This window comes from Schistocerca gregaria, chromosome 1 (assembly GCF_023897955.1).
Source record: "Schistocerca gregaria isolate iqSchGreg1 chromosome 1, iqSchGreg1.2, whole genome shotgun sequence".
NCBI lineage: Eukaryota > Metazoa > Arthropoda > Insecta > Orthoptera > Acrididae > Schistocerca > Schistocerca gregaria.
In genome coordinates, this window is record NC_064920.1 from 1,153,609,905 (window position 1) to 1,153,625,641 (window position 15,737).

The window sequence follows — 15,737 nt, forward strand, 5'->3', positions numbered from 1 at the left end:
AAGAGTCAAAACGGCGGTCAAGGGACACCATTTTGAAACAACACAAGATGTTCAAAAAGCTGTGACGAGGGTCTTGGAGGATATTACAGAAGATGAGTTCCATAAATGTTACTATCAATGGCAGAAGCGCTGGAATAAGTGTCTGCAATCAGAAGGGAACTAATTTGAAGGAGACAACACTAAACTTGTCTAAAACGGTAAGCAACTTTTTTTTCACATCAGTCTCATGACTTTATTATCGCACTTCGTAAAAAGTGAATTTAACGACCTAATGAGAGATCTGAAATTGTCGAAAGGTAAAGCTGAACTGTTAGCGTCAAGACTGCAACAGCGGAATTTTCTTCATAAGACGGTAAACGACACTGAGTTCCATAGCCGCCATATACCAATACTTTCATTTTTCGAAAGTGAAAAGAACGTAGTATTTTATAGTCATGTACACAGACTATTGGCAGCTGTGGGCATTGGCTGTAAACGTGGTCAGTGGAGGCTGTTCATCGAATCTTCCAAAGTATGTCTCCAGTGTGTGCCTCTGCATAATGGCAACGTGTTACCATCAATTCGGACCGATGACGTGTGCAGTCTGGTCCCTTGAACCCCACAAACCAACCACCATCGATTCCGATTGGGGATGCAACGCGATTACGCCAAACTCTGTTGCTTCCTGTGCCTCTGGGACAGACATGCCGAAGTCCTTCATTATAAAAAGGAAGCTTGGCCTAAACGTCAGGCTCTCACAGTGTTATGCACCAAGTACTTACTAAATCGAAGAACGTAATTCTCCCTGAAAAACTTTGTTAAGGCCATGGTCTGGGGAAATATTTATTTACGGTAGAAATTCCCACGTTTTAATGAGGCAAAAATGGGCATTTTCATCTGTCCCTAGATACGCAAACCGTACAAAAATGAGCATTTCAACCCGGTCCTCACAAGTGATGGAAAGTTAGCTTGGGATGCCTTTGTTCAAGTGTCAACAAACTTTGTAGGAAATAATAGGACAGAAAAGTATAAGGATCTTGTGACAAATCTTCTGCACTGATGCAGTCGTTTCCCAGCTATTTCTTCTGAGTATTGTTAGCACCACCTCTAATTGCTCAATGAAGAGCGACATTTCATGTTGGGGACCTAAAGGCTACAATAACTGCTACATTGTACGTTTCTAAATTAGTTCCTGAAGTACAACAGTCAGATAGCTGTCCGATGCAGTATCCGTTGAGGTCTATGGCGTAGGACTTTATTTCGCGTTTTGTGTATAATCACTACGCTTTCCCTCATATTTCACCTATCGTAAAATGACACTAACTTGTACCTGTCTAGCTGAATCTGTTCAATTTCTGTGACTTTCAGATGAAGTTGTCTTCAGCGTCGCACATCTGTAGAAAGATAGTCAGAGTTTTCAGTGTCCTGTATCCACAGGCGAAGCTCAGTTTTCGCCCTGAACACGTTTCAAATTTTTTGACGGGAAACTACAAAAGTTAAACTTCGGTTACACGATAAATCAGTCAAATCTAAAATCCATAAAATCAACTAAATTTCTAGGTATTGACATTACGAACAGCTTAAATTGGAAGGAACACATAGAAAATGTTGTGCGGAAGGCTAACCAAAGACTGCGTTTTATTGGCAGAACACTTAGAAAATGTAAAAGACCTACTAAGGAGACTGCGTACACTATGCTTGTCCGTCCTCTTTTAGAATACTGCTGAGCGGTGTGGGATCCTTACCAGATAGCACTGACGGGGTATGTCGATAAAGTTCAAAGAAAGGCAGCACGTTTTGTATTATCGAGAAATTTAGGAGAGAGTGTCACAAAAATGATACAGTTTTTGGGCTGGAAGTCATTAAAGGAAAGGCGTTTTTCGTTGCGACGGAATCTTCTCACGAAATTCCGATCCCCAACTTTCTCCTCCCAATGCGAAAATATTTTGTTGACACCGACCTACATAGAGCGGAACGATCACCACGATAAAATAAGGGAAATCAGAGCTCGTACGGAGAGATGTAGGTGTTCATTCTTTCCGCGCGCTATACGAGATTGGAATAATAGAGAATTATGAAGGTAGTTCGGTCAACCCTCTGCCAGACACTTAAATGTGATTTGCAGAGTATCCATGTAGATGTAAATTATGATTGTTTACTGTACTATCCAAGCCACCATTCTCTGTTTCTCCAGGTTTTTTTTTTCAGCTTTGACTGTAGTTATCTGACAGCACTGTCTTTCGGAAATAGTTATCCTAAAAAGGCCTTGTAAAAATATTGGGTACAACAAGGGCTGGACAGACACTGTTATGGTTACAGCGAATGCTTCTGGAAATTAGTGGTACAAAAACCTCTTACAGGAACATTCAGATGTAGACTATGTCGTGTTTGGTGCGAATATTTGAGGGGTCACCACATCCACATGTGATCGTCCCAGTCTGTTGAGCAGCTCTTGAACTCGTGCAGTTACACGGACCACCAAATGCTTTATCCAGGGGTTGTGGTGTACTTCAAAGAGTGACGCTGTCTTCACATTTGAATGAAGAGCATTCCCAGCAATCTGCCTGATGTCATTCGCAGCTGCACATTTGAAGATTCGGTCCATTCCGTCCCCCAACAACAAATCAATAGTGACATCGCTAAGCCCTGTACTTGGCTTTAAAGTACTCGTTACCTAATGTTCGCGATCCAGAGAGTTCTGTGTACTTCCACCTCATTACGTTAATTTAAATCACTACTGGCAGTGAGTTGCTGCTTTGCCTGACCGTGAGCGCAGTACGGACCTGCCAGTCGTAGAGATGCAATGCGGTACTAGTGCAGTCGGGTTGGAGCAGCAGTGAGGTCTGTGTTCACACGGATCTCCCGACCATTGCTCCCAAGCATCACTTGAGCCGGGCTACGGTCTTGGCGGATCGTCGGTCGGTCGTTCTACCGGACGCTGTCTTTTGGTTCGCCGATGATTCATGAGACGGCTGTGTGTGTGCATCTACTCCTGATTTTCTTCGTGTGTGCTTAGTTACTGTTGGGTATCGGTCAGGTCTTGTTGCAAGTGTTTGTCAGGTTGTGTGTGTATAGGCGCCGTTGTTTCCACTGTCTACGACTTTCGGCATTCTGAGAACAGTCAGTTGGTTGCTGCTGACGAGGGAAGTTATTTCCGCGCGGTGCAGTCGGCTGGGTCCGGTGGCGGTTGCTGGGTGGTATCGGAGCGTGTTTAGTTGTCCGATCGCTACGAGCTTCGTGGTTCACCGACCCAAGACGTCAAAGTTGTGTTTAGTGGCTTCAACTACCCAAGCCACGTCCATTCATGTTGTTGTGGTTCGTTTCGGTGGTTCGCTGTTGGGGAGATTTTCCTGTGAGCAACACCGAGTGTTTGTATTGCTGAAATTTAGCCGTCAATCGGTGAAAAAAAAAAAAAAAAAAAAAAAAAAAAAACTTCAAATGGCTCTGAGCACTATGAGACTTAACTTCTGAAGTCATCAGTCTCCTAGAACTTAGAACTAGTTAAACATAACTGACCTAAGGACATCACACACATCCATGCCCGAGGCAGGATTCGAACGTGCGACCGTAGCGTCTAGAACCGCTCGGCCACTCCATCCGGCCAAGCGATGCAATTACCTATATTGGTTGACTACAATTCGAGTGCACCAGAGGAATTGTCTGCCTTGTGGCCGTTAGTGTTCTGGTTACCTGCCCTGGCCGCAAACGTAGTTTTTAGGCAGTGTGTTTTCCTCCCCTCTTGTTGCTGCCCAACATGGTGTGTAGTTTTGGCAACTCAGTTCAAATACGCGTTTGTTATGAGATAGTGATGGTTGTAATATTTTTTCTTTTTTTATTTTTTTTTTGGGCCTGGGGGGGGGCCTTTAATTCTCGTGTATCTCGTCGTGGCAAGCAAGCGGTTGGTCGGTCGGTCCGACTCACCACCTGTCTCGTCTAAGTGAACGAGGGCAGACCGATCCACTTTTCTTTTTTTTTAAATCTCATTTTTGTTCGTGTTTGTTCGTTGCTTCTGCTCGTGGCGGACGTCGCAAGTCGCCCGTTTCAGTTCGTCGTTGATCAATTAACTCAGTTTTTTTATTACAGAGGGCTGAGTTAACGTTGCCGGCTAAATGTATGCCCCTACCGGAACTCGAACCCGTGATCTCCTGCTTACATGGCAGATGCTCTATCCATCTTTTTTTTATCTCATTTTGCTCGCTTTCGTTCGTTGTATCTGCTCGGGACAGACGTCGTAAGACATCCGTTTAAGTTCGTTGTTGATCGATTAACTCAGTTTTTTTTATTACAGAGGCCTGTTAACCCTTTGACCGAGCACGCTGAGCTACCGCGCCGGCATCTACTGGAGACTCCTGAGTGCCGTTCTCTTAATTATTTACAAGTTATTGTGGGCCTTCCGACGTTGGTGTTGCAAAATTTTTAAACTTAATGTATTGTTTTACCGATTGTTGCAATATATTTCCTTAATTTGCAGTATTTAACCTTGAGGCCTTCAGCCATCTTATTGCGTTTGTTCATCTCTTTTTTGTACGCCTTGTGGGCCATCAGCGCTATTAACTTCATAAAACACTGTGGCCTTCTGCCTTCACTAATCGTCATAGTATATTTGGAATGTTGAAGATTTAACCCGGCGGCCTTCAGCCTCTCCGCGTGCTGATCTCACATATGTATACGATTATCGTATTCGTAAATTTAACTGTGTGTCATGTCTTTTCAAAGTTTAGCATATTCTGAAGCATCTGTTTGGAGGCCTTCAGCCGCGAAGCAAATTAATTATTTCAAAAGTAAAGTATTTTGTAAACTAAATGATAATAAATGACAATTGTGAAATGAATCCGACCGCACCTCCCTTGACCCTTTCCACAATCCTAATTACCTGTTAGCCCTGCGTGATTTAGCGGGCGTTTCAGTTCATATATTCCTCTTCCATGACTATTCCTTAGCAGAAAGACCTTCTTGGTCTTTTTAACCTTGTGGCTGCTACTAACCTTAGCTTGCACTTTTTTACCTGCCTACCTTCGGTTGTCTGTTCACGTTTGTCTGCGGTCTGCAGAGCAGTCAAGCTATTCGAGACGTCTAGATTACAGCTAGTAGACTTACCACATCTTCTAAGCACTTGCCTAAGACAAAAGCTACCCTGATCCTGAGTTAACTGCTGCCATCTGCAGCTATCAAATTTTTTAATTCTGGAAGATCAGTTTTTGAGTTTTAAGATCATCTTCCCTTACTCAATAACCTCGGAGAGAGAGAAAAAAAAAGCGTAGGGTCTCTTCACGCTGTCGACCATTCTTCACTAAACTGCGGTTGTTTCCGTACTTGTACAATGTTATGATGATTTCTTTCTATATACAGATATCATTTAGCGGTAGTATCTGAATGAATTCTTGCAATTGTGGGACTTATTGTGGTTTTATTTAATAAGAAACGACTTGTTTGTGATACTGGAACGTAATTTATAGGAAAAACTTACTGAATTAATGTAATATTACATCATTAGATATTTTTACGAAAGACAACGTTTCTTGTGCGTGATTATACGCCACTACAGTAGAGGCTGAAGTCATGTTAAGCCGCAATCGCTGCGCAAGTAGAAACTGAATAAACCTTTTGCTGAAAAATAGTAGCGCAATTTGTTATATTTATCTTCTAAATTGATAGCCTAAATAATGACTCACAAAAAATAAAAATAGTTACAATTTGTCTGTATTCCATTCCCTCAGCTGGTGTACCTCAACTTTTTAAATATTTGATTGCAACTGCTGCATTCAAGTATCTGTATTTAATGAAGTATTAATTAACATTTGATTTGAATAACTCGTGTTTACTCGGCGAACCGCAGTACCACTGTATAATTAGCCCCCAACGTGGACCTGGACTGCACAAAAAGTCGAGCGTCACATAGAAGGCTTTCCAACGTGTCGGCACAACGAAATGGACGACGTGATATACTTTAAATATTTTCTTCTCCGTGTTGCCCATGACGGATATCCATTTAAATGCGTAATTTTCTAATAGAAACTTTTCTTCATGTGCATGAATCTATTGTATGTGTAGTCCTTAGCTCGGCCATTTTTTGGAACCTTAATTTGTTTCCACAATTTTTTCTTCTCATCTTCTACTTTGTCAACCATAGTTCTACAATTTTAGTAACTCTTACTTTGCTTTCTTCTTCTCTTCGTCACCTTTGTTTATCTTTTAGTAAAATTTATTGCTAAGGATGCTGCTCAATTCAATCAAGTCTCTATTGCATTCTACCAAAAGAGATAAGTAGTCTGCAAACCTCACCCCGTCTGGTTACTTTTTTGATTGAAACTTCCTGGCAGATTAAAACTGTGTGCCCGACCGAGACTCGAACTCGGGACCTTTGCCTTTCGCGGGCAAGTGCTCTACCATCTGAGCTACCGAAGCACGACCCACGGCCGGCACTCACATCTTTACTTCTGCCAGAATCCGTCTCCTACCTTCCAAACTTTACAGAAGCTCTCCTGCGAACCTTGCAGAACTAGCACTCCTGAAAGAAAGGATATTGCGGAGACATGGCTTAGCCACAGCCTGGGGGATGTTTCCAGAATGAGATTTTCACTCTGCAGCGGAGCGTACACTCCGCTGCAGAGTGAAAATCACTTTTTTGATTGTTTCAGGCGTCATATCCACGACTATATGCTATGATGTCGCACTTGTTACAAAGACAGTTTGTCAGCTACACCTAAAAAGTATTTCCTTGGTTGCATGTTTGCATGTTTGTTGTCCATAATCGCAACTGTTTTAGGTTGGTGACAAATTAATTTAATTCTTGTTTTATCACGATGGTCAACAGCATGAGGATGCAGAAGACAGTGGAGACAACTACATTATAGATGTATAATGTGTACCCATAGGCAATGTGGGCTGTAGTTACAAAAGTGCCATGATGACCTCTCCACTGGCAAAAGAACCTGAATTAGTCCCCCGGTCGCATTTCTAGGAGGGGCTGCCTATGGCAAGGTAACCATTATAAAAAGACTGATTTCAGGTGTGCCGCAGGGGAGTGTCATAGGACCGTTGCTATTCACGATATACATAAATGACCTGGTGGATGACATCGGAAGTTCACTGAGGCTTTTTGCAGATGATGCTGTGGTGTATCGAGAGGTTGCAACAATGGAAAATTGTACTGAAATGCAGGAGGATCTGCAGCGAATTGACGCATGGTGCACGGAATGGCAATTGAATCTCAATGTAGACAAGTGTAATGTGATGCGAATACATAGAAAGATAGGTCCCTTATCATTTAGCTACAAAATAGCAGGTCAGCAACTGGAAGCAGTTAATTCCATAAATTATCTGGGAGTACGCATTAGGAGTGATTTAAAATGGAATGATCATATAAAGTTGATCGTCGGTAAAGCAGATGCCAGACTGAGATTCATTGGAAGAATCCTAAGGAAATGCAATCCGACAACAAAGGAAGTAGGTTACAGTACGTTTGTTCGCCCAATGCTTGAATACTGCTCAGCAGTGTGGGATCCGCACCAGGTAGGGTTGATAGAAGAGATAGAGAAGATCCAACGGAGAGCAGCGCGCTTCGTTACAGGATCATTTAGTAATTGCGAAAGCGTTACGGAGATGACAGATAAACTCCAGTGGAAGACTATGCAGGAGAGACGGTCAGTAGCTCGATACGGGCTTTTGTTAAAGTTTCGAGAACATACCTTCACCGAAGAGTCAAGCAGTATATTGCTCCCTCCTACGTATATCTCGCGAAGAGACCATGAGGATAAAATCAGAGAGATTAGAGCCCACACAGAAGCATACCGACAATCCTTCTTTCCACGTACAATACGAGACTGGAATAGAAGGGAGAACCGATAGAGGTACTTAGGGTACCCTCCGCCACACACCGTCAGGTGGCTTGCGGAGTATGGATGTAGATGTAGATGTAGATGTAGAAAGATCAGCGAAACGCTGACGTCTAACATTATACGAGCTGGAGCCTGGAATATCAGAAGTTTGAATGTGACAGTGATGTTAAAATGTCGCAGAAAGGACATACAAAAGTTCTGTCTAGATTTAGTAGGAGAAGGAAACGAAACACAAAGAAGATACTAATTTTTTTCAGGTGGATACAGGACATTATCAACTGCAGCAGAAAGTGCTACAACGAAAGTAGGATTTGCGATAATGATTGAAGCAGAATAAAGAAGTGACTTAAATGCCTCAGGGAACAATATAATTATAAGATATGGAAAGTGGGATTCGCCATGAATACGAGGGTAGCAGACAGAATGAGTTGCTGTGAGTAGTTCAGTCAGTATCACGAGCAAACCACCGATAAGTATACAGCGTTGAACGGGTGACTCAGTATGGGAGCTGAAACTTCAGTGAACTGGATGATAGGAACGCTGTGAAAGGGAAGAAATAGTAGACTTAAGGGAGAATACCGCCTCCTTAATACAAATGAGGGAGTATAAAGACTAATAGAGTTCTTCAATATATATCATCTAGTAATATAAAAAACCCTGCTCGGAAATCACAAGAAAATGTAAACCTGGAAGAAGCATGGAGAAACGAGAAGACACCAGCTGGATTACATTATGTTGAGACAAAGATTTTGTAATGAGATGTAGGATTGTAAGGCGTACCCGAGAGTACTTACAGACTAAGATCGTTGTTCGCTAATGATGAAGAGCAGACTGAAATGCAAGAGAATCCTCCAAAAAAATCAATATCTGATACCTTAGTGTTGAGCTATGTTTGAAGGTTTCTAGGATACAGATGCTGTGATCATGATTATCATTACGCGAAGTTGATTTGAAGACGAATGGACATCTCACGAAAGAGCAGTCATAGAATTGGACAGACAAATATAAATACAATGACGGTAACATGCGAAGTAATCTTGGATAATATCATAAATTCTTCGAAATAAGGAAATACAAAAAAGGTTTAGGGAAAGGAAAGGAAGGTATACAGCAATATAAGTCACTCAGGAATGAAATAAATGGGAAATAAACGCAATCTGAAACGAAATGCTGCGGCAAAAATGCTAAGAAACCATAAAAGAAACAGTCGTCGAAATTGCTGATCTGCACATACATGTGTTTAAATATTTATCGGCGAAGTGGACACAAATGGCGTCAACAATAGAACACCGTGAAATTTTATTGTTAAACGCAGATGAGATCGGATACTTTGAATGACACTCAAGGGCTGGAAGAAGCCTCAGCTGATGTGGCCGAAAAATAAAGAGATGCCGATTTGAAAGACCTTTGGAATCCTGTATTAACCAGAGCTGGGTGGAGCTTTGGAAGACTTTTCAATAAATAAGGCAGTGGGATGGATAACATTCCTTAGGTATTTCTGTAATCATCCGAGAAAGTGGTAAACACAAACGTTATCATTCAGTTTAATATGTATGCTCACCATCCGATTTCCAGAAGAATGCCATGCACACGGTATAGTCGATATCAAAGGCTGATCTGCGATCCGACGACTGTTTCTTTTTCGGGTTCTTCCCATTTCTGCCGCAGTATTTCGATTTAGATTGCCTGTGTTTCCCATTTATTTCATTCCTAAGTGACTTACGTTGCTGTATTCCTTTCTTTTCCTAAACCTTCTTTTGTATTTCCTTATTTCGACGATCAACTGAAGAGTTTATGATATTATGTACAACTACCGTACAATCAGCTCAGGAGACCTGAATCCAAGTTACTGACAAGAATCATATACATAAAAAGAAAAGGAAAATCGAGGATGTGTCAGGTGACAATTAGGTTTCACAATAGCTAAATGCACTAGAAAGGCAGTTCAGACTCTGCAACTAAAAAGTTTTAAAAAAGTCAATAAACGTAAATAGAACTTGTTGAAAAAAAATGGTGGAAGTTGCTTCATATCCTTGCAGAAATATTTAAAAGCTGTAGGAAAAGACACGAGAGGAAACTGTAAGATTGGCAGAGCATGAGAGAAATGCTCGAATTAGAAAGGTTATAAGTAAGGGCGCAGTCTTGTTTCTTTACTGTACTGTCTGTACATCGAAGTTACCCAGAGTGGGATTACAGTCAGGGTGAGAGGGAGTCAATGAACAGATTCTCTAACGGGATTACTATCCTCAGCGAAAGTGCGGAGAAATTACGGTTCCTGTGCAACTAATGAACCGTACAGTGAGCACAGAATATGATAAACCATAGAAAGACGGAAGTAGTGAGGCATACTAGGAATGAGATATACGAGAAACTTAACAGCACAATTGGGGACCACATAGTTGTATTAAGGGAACAAACGAAGAGCGAAGCATGGAGGATATAATAAAAGGAAGATATAATAAACAGACATGCACAGGCGGAGAGGGCATTCCACGCAAAAAGAAGTCAACTAGTGTCAAACACAGGCCTTAATTCAGCAAGTGATTTATGTGACTATACATCTGGACCACAGAATTATACGGAAGAGTATCATGGGCTAACCAGGAACCACGAATATCTTAGAGTTTGAGATGTTGTGTTACAGAAGAATTCTGAAAATTAAATGATCTGATAAGAAATGAGTAGATTCTTCGTGAAATCGACGAAACGATAATAGAACACGTATTAAAATATCAGGAAATAATTTATTTCTTACTAGATGAGACGTAGTGTTACAAATGGAATCTGTAGGTTAATGAAGGGATCGGAATGCAGCCAGCCAATAGTGGAGGCCGTTTGGAGTTGATGCCACTCTGAGATAAAGAGGCTGGTGCAGGAATGAATGGGAAAGGAAACTGAGGATATGTTAGGTGACGATCAGTTTGGATTTAGGATAGGCAAGGCACCAGAAAGGTAGTTTCGTCGTTGCGGTTTGTTAATGGAAGCAAGGCCGAAGAAAAATCAAGACGACGATCATAGAATTTTCAGACCTGGAAAAAGCATTCAGCGATGCAAAGTGGTGCAAGATGGAAAAGACGAGCAGTATACAGTACGTACAAGAACGAAAACAGTGGAGAACGAAGTGCTCGTATTAAAAAGAGTGTAAGAGAGGGATGTAGTCTTTTACCCATACTGTTCTGGATCAGCATCTACACACACACACACACACACACACACACACACACACACACACATCGCAAGCCACCGTGTGTAGCGGAAGGTGCTCTGTACCACTGCTTGGCTTTTCCCTTTCTGTTCCACTTGCAAATAAAGCGAGGGAAAAAGGACTATCTACTCGAATGTGCTTCGGTTTGAGCCCTAATTTCTCGTGCCTAATCTTCGTGATCGTTATACGAAATGTATGATGGCGACAGTACAATCGTTATTCAGTCGTCTTCAAATTCCGGTTGTCTAATTTTTCTCAATAGTGTTCCCCGAAAAGAACATCGCCTTTCTTCCAGATTTTCCCGTTTGAGTTTTAGTAACACTTGCTTGTTGTTCGAACCTACCATAAAACATCTACCAACTGTAAGTTGATGGTAAGGTCCTATGGGGCCAAACTGCTGAGGTCATCGGTCCCTAAGCTTAAGCATTACTTAATCTAACTTAATCTAAGGAAAACACACACACACCCATGCTAGGATGATTGCAGGTACTAGTACATGGTAACAATGGCAGGAGTGTGTCCACAATAAGGAAATCAAAGAAAAACTGGGAATGAACTCTATAGATGTAGCAGTCAGGATGAACAGGCTTAGATGGTGGGGTCATGTTACATGCATGGGAGAAGCAATGTTACCCAAGAGACTCATGGGTTCAGCAGTAGAGGGTAGGAGGAGTCGGGGCAGACCAAGGAGGAGGTACCTGAATTCGGTTAAGAAAGATTTTGAAGTAATAGGTTTAACATCAGAAGAGGCACCAATGTTAGCACTGAATAGGGGATCATGAAGGAATTTTATAAGGGGACTATGCTCCAGACTGAACGCTGAGAAGCATAATCAGTCTTAAATGATGATGATGATGATGATGAATATGATTTTTTTGGGGTCATCATTCTTCTGATAGGTTTGATGCACCCCGCCACGAATTCCTGACCTGCGATAACCTCTTCATCTCAGAGTAGCACTTGAAACGTTCGTCTTCAATTATTTGCTTGACGTATTTCAATCTCTGTCTTCCTCTACAGCTCCCTCTAGTACTATGGAAGTCATTCCCTCATTTTATAACATATGTCCAATCATCCTTTCACGTCCCTTGTCAACGTTTCCCATTCTTCCTTTCCTCTCCAATCGTTTGCAGAAACTCCTCATTCTTTACCTTATCTACATCTACATCATTACTCTGCAAATCACATTTAAGTGCTTGGCAGAGGGTTCATCGAACCACACTCATACTATCTTCCTACCATTCTACTCCCGAACAGCGCTTGGTAAAAACGAACACTGAACCTTTCTGTTCGAGCTCTGATTTATCTTATTTTATTTTGATGATCATTCCTATCTATGTGGGTTGGGCACAACAAAATATTTTCGCATTCGGAACAGAAAGTTGGTGACTGTAATTTTGTAAATAGATCTCGCCACAACGAAAAACGTCTTTGCTTTAATGACTTCCATCGCAACTCGCGTATCACGTCTGCCACACTCTCTCCCCTATTACGTGATAATACAAAACGAGCTGCCCTTTTTTGCACCCTTTCAATGTCCTCCGTCAATCCCACCTGATGAGGATCCCACACCGTGCAGTAATATTCTAACAGAGGACGAACGAGTGTTGTGTAAGCTGTCTCGTTAGTGGACTTGCTGCATCTTCTAAGTGTCCAGCCAATGAAACGCAACCTTTGGCTAGACGTCCCCACAATATTATTTATGTGGTCTTTCCAACTGAAGTTGTTCGTAATTTTAACACCCAGGTACTTAGTTGAATTGACAGCCTTGAGAATTGTACTATTTATCGAGTAATCGAATTCCAACGGATTTCTTTTGGAACTCATGTCGTTCATCTCACACTTTTCGTTATTTAGCGTCAACTGCCACCTGCCACACCATACTGCAATCTTTTCTAAATCGCTTTGCAACTGATACTGGTCTTCGGATGACCTTACTAGACGGTAAATTACAGCATCATCTGCGAACAACCTAAGAGAACTGCTCAGATTGTCACCCAGGTCATTTATATAAATCAGGAACAGCAGAGGTCCCCTGATATCGCTTCAGTTTTACTGAATGATTTGCCGTCTATTACTACGAACTGCGACCTTCCTGACAGGAAATCACGAATCCAGTCGCACAACTGAGACGATAACCCATAGGCTCGCAGCTTGATTAGAAGTCGCTTGTGAGGAACGGTATCAAAAACTTTCCGGGAATCTAGAAATACGGAATCAGCTTGAGATCCCCTGTCGATAGCGGCCATTACTTCGATGCGAATAAAGAAGAACGATGTTTTCTGAAACCATACTGATTACGTATCAATAGATCGTTCCCTTCGAGGTGATTCATAATGTTTGAATACAGTATATGCTCCAAAACCCTACTACAAACCGACGTCAATGATATAGGTCTGTAGTTCGATGGATTACTCCTACTACCCTTCTTAAACACTGGTGCGACCTGCGCAATTTTGCAATCTGTAGGTAGAGATCTATCGGTGAGCGATCGGTTGTATATGATTGCTAAGTAGGGAGCTATTCTATCAGTGTAATCTGAGAGCAACCTAATCGGTATACAATCTGGACCTGAAGACTTGCCCGTATCAAGCGATTTGAGTTGCTTCGCAATCCCTAAGGTATCTACTTCTAAGAAACTCATGCTAGCATCTGTTCGTGTTTCAAATTCTGGAATATTCCATTCGTCTTCCCTGGTGTGGTAATTCCGGAAAACTGCGTTCAATAATTCCGCTTTAGCGGCACAGTCGTCGGTAACAGTACCATCAGCACTGCGCAGCGAAGCTATTGACCTTATTAGTGCAGATAATTTTCAGCATTCGTATCTAGCACCACATCTCAAATACTTCGATTCTCTTCTGTTCCGGTTTTCCCACAGTCCACGTTTCACTACCATTTTATGCCTTGTTCCCTACGTACATACTCAGAAATTTCCTCCTCATATTAAGACCTATGTTTGATACTAGTAGAGTTCCCTGCCTACTGTTCTTGAATGGAGAGAGAAGTTGTGCCCCACCCGCCTCGGTAGCGGATGGAGCGAAGAAGGCAGTGAGGTGCCGTGGTCGGGGGGCGGTGGAGCGACCGCCTGGCGTGGCGTGCCGTGACGAGCGATCGATAGTCGGCGGTGCGAGGGCCGACGCGGCACGCGCACGCACGCACGCACGCACACACACACACACACACACACACACACACACACAAACACACACACAGTGCGCTCTCGCGGAAAAGTGATTTATGGGCCGGGTAATTCCGCCGCTTAGGCGCCGCGCCGCTTACATAAATCAGAATTACCGCGGCGCGGAAAACTGCGGGGGAAATTAAGTATTCTCCACCGAAGGTGACACTGGAGGCTGCGCCGAGTTCATGCGCAGGTAGGGCCGCCGCCAAGCTGCGGGATTTATGAGTGAAAGACGTCGTCTTCCGGCAATAGCACATCTCACGGTCACAATTATGGGAATGAAGCAACCGACTGTCACAGTGTAGGCAATTTCTAACTCGAACTGAACTCAAAAACTGAAGAGTGACTTGATGGTTAAGGGATCAGGTCTCTTCTGTATAAATCACATGAATTCTGTAAACGACTATAGTGTGAGAACCCCCTCGTTCTGTTCGTCTACGAGACCCAGAAAGATGTAGATACAGGTGCCGATGTACACTCATGCTCATAAATTAAAGATAATGCTGATACATGGTAAAAAATGCTCTGGTGGGCGGTTTGCGGGTTTAAATCACCTTTGGGTATGACCATGCGGTACATTTGACCTGTGGTCGTCGCACGGTGGCGCTGGCAGCAGTCTACATACGCAGATGTGTGTTGGTGCATGTCAGAGTACGGTGCAACGAGTAAGTCTGCAGACGTTTTCAGACGTGCTAACGGTGACTGAGTGTTGAAAATGGCTCAAAGAACACATATTGATGATGTTATTAGGGGTAGAATAGTAGGGCGACTGGAGGCTGGTCAAACACAGCAGGTCGTAGCACGGGCCCTGCGTGTGCCACATAGTGTGATCCCAAAATTATGGTAACGATTCCAGCAGACTGGAAACGTGTCCAGACGCTACAGTACTGGATATCCACAGTGTACAACACCACAAGAAGACCGTTATCTCATCGTCAGTGCCCGCAGACGGCCAGGGAGTACTGCAGGTAGCCTTGCTTCGGACCTTACCACAGCCACTGGAACAGTTGTCTCCAGACACACAGTCTACAGACGACTCAACAGACATGGTTTATTCACCCGGAGACCTGCAAGGTGCATTCCACTGACCCTTGGTCACAGGAGAGCCCGTAAAACCTGGTGTCAAGAACTCAGTACATGGTCATTGGAACAGTGGTCCCAGGTTATGTTCACGGACGAGTCGAGGTATAGTCTGAACATTGATTCTCGCTGGGTTTTCATCTGGCGTGAGCCAGGAACCAGATAGCAACCCCCTAATGTCGTTGAAAGGGACCTGTGTGGAGATCGTGTATTGATGGCGTGAGTTTGGATTATGATTGGTGCACATACACCCCTGCATGTCTTTGACAGAGGAACTGTAACAGGTCAGGTGTATCGGGACGTCATTTTGCACCACTATGTCCGCCTTTTAAGGGGTGCAGTGAGTCCCACCTTCCTCCTGATGGATGACAACGCATGGCCCTACCGAGCAGCCATCGTGGAGGAGTACCTTCAAACAGAAGATATCAGGCGAATGGAGTGGCCTGCCTGTTCT